We start from the raw sequence: 2551 nt of genomic DNA on the forward strand, positions 1-2551 counted from the left end.
TTGACGGAACCAATCCCCAACGTACGTCCATTTTTCTTAGGGACAACCTAAAAAACAAAAAAATAAATATTGTTTGTAAAAATTTAAAGTTAAATTAAATGAATAATAAAAAAAATTAAAAATTAAAAAAATTTGCCTCCTCGTAAATTTTATCCACTTCATGTGTGGAAAAAATGACGGGTAATCCGTCGGTGGACTGCTGGGGCAGCTGGGTCTGGCGGTCGTCAACCTGAGCAACCAAGTCGTTGAAGATTTGCTCGGACTTGCCATCTAGAAATTGGCCCGCTTTATTCTTGTGGATCCTCTCTTGAAGATTTTTAATATATATATATATATATATTAAAAATTTAATTAAATAAAATATTTAATTTCCATTTCCAAACGGACACCAGCGTGGGGTTTTCGGCCCGTAGAGTGAAGCATCGGCCCGTCGCCGTGCTCATCTACCGTGTTACGGGAGGCAGAGCAAGAATAGGTGATTCTGATGGACTCAAGATCCCGCCAATAACGGATGAGACCATCCCACACATCTGTGGTGAGCTCAGCGGGTTTGCCACGCTCATATCCCTTCACGATCCAGTCACCCTTTCAGTTGGAGACCGTGTCCAACAAGCGAACTTTCGCCTTCGCGTAAAACTGTTTCCTCACCCTCTCAGTGACCCCCATGGACCAATGATATTTTTGCTGCAAAAAAAAATTAAATTCATAATTAGTTTAAAAAAAATATAAATCATGAAAAAATAAAAGTACATATAATTAATTAAAAGTAACTTACAGCGTAAATTTTGAACCACGTCTTTCTGACGTAGATCGGCGTCTTTCTCCAGTTCGGATGTGGCATGGAGAAGTAATCTTTGATCGTGTCGGTTACGTCTGATGCAAGACAATTGTCAACCCCAAACCTGAAAAAACAAATTAAAAGTATAAATTATTTATTAGTGTTATAAAAGAATTGAAAAAAATTGAAAAAAAATTAATGTAACATACGACAAAGTTTCGTCTGGTCGGTCGGGGTCTATGACTGGTAAACCTTCTCTGCCTGGCTGACGGAGAAGGTCCTCGACAGTGTACTGCGAGTAAGGAGCACTCGGAGGCACCATCAAATCGGGATGAATCTCGGCGGGCATCGGAGGAGCCATCGGAGGAGGCACATGAGGAGGCATCGTCGGAGGAGCCATTGGAAGAGGCACATGAGGTGCACTAGAAGAAGGCGACCGAGAGGATCTCTGAGAAGACTGACTCTCGGGGACAGTCTCCGGACCCGAAGAACCGGGAGCTGAAGAAGACGGGTCTAAACGACTACCAGGCTCACCGAACATCTCTCTGTAATGGGGAGTAAGTCTGTTCTTTCGAATCGTCTGGAAAAAAAATTTTAATTTTTAAAATTTACATCAACAGTAATTAACAAATTCTATAAACCTATCTAAATTCCCTACACTAACCACCTAATCAACACTAATTAACATAAAATCCGTAAACCTATAATTATCTAAATTCCATACACTAACCACCTAATATATCCTAAACTAATCAAATTAGAGAGGAATTAGAGAGACTTACCATTGCTACGAAATCGAGAGGAAGTGGAGAGGAATTTGTGACGAAATAAAGAGTGGAAGAAAGATATTGGAACACATGTGAGCTAGACTTACGTAGGTCTCGCCACATGTGATTCCAATATCTTTCTTCTCTTCTCTTTTTTTTCTAGTTTTTATTCTACGAGGAATTAGCAAGGCCACGATTACGAAGTATTTACGACGATTCCCTCTTACGTGGAATTACCGAGCACCGCGTTCTTTATTTTTTTATTTCGTCGTTATTTCCTTGTTAGCTTACGAGTTGTTTACGATGATTTCTCCTTACGTGGAATTAACAAGTCCCGCGTTCTTTATTTTTAAGGTTCGTCGTAAGTTCCTCGTTAGTATACGAGGAAATAACGAGGATTATGTTTAAATCCCTAAAATCCAAAACCCAAAACCCCAAACCCCATCTTCCTTATCTTCTACTTCATATATTCCAAACCCCAAACCCATCTTACCTTTAACCTCAATCTATTCTTTAACCTCAATCTATGCTTTCCATTCCAAACCCCAAATTCTAAAACCACAATTCCTTAACTTATAATCTCAATATATCTTATTTCTAAAACAAACACCCATTCCCTTACAGAAAATCAAATACATCAATCGGATACATCGACATTCTCGTCATCACTAGAAACATCATCATTTATATTAAACTCGTCTTCAACAGCGTCGTCCATGGCATCGTCGGTAAGATCTTCGTGCTCGTGATTATACGGATCAATGAGAAGGATGTCATCAATTTCTTGTTCAGGTTCTTCGACTTCATTTATCTGTTTTTCTAGCAATGGTGGTTCTTCTCCACTGATGATTCATCCTCGAGGTGTAACTTTGATCACGGCTAACCAATTTATGCCAAAATCTCTCATCCGAGGGTATGGAAGGAAGCTAACTTGGTCTGCTTGTGAAGCTAAGATGAAAGGCTCGAATTTGTTGTACCTTCGTCCACCGTTGACATCAACTACACC

Source organism: Brassica oleracea, chromosome C4 (genome assembly GCF_000695525.1).
Source record: "Brassica oleracea var. oleracea cultivar TO1000 chromosome C4, BOL, whole genome shotgun sequence".
NCBI classification, from domain to species: domain Eukaryota; kingdom Viridiplantae; phylum Streptophyta; class Magnoliopsida; order Brassicales; family Brassicaceae; genus Brassica; species Brassica oleracea.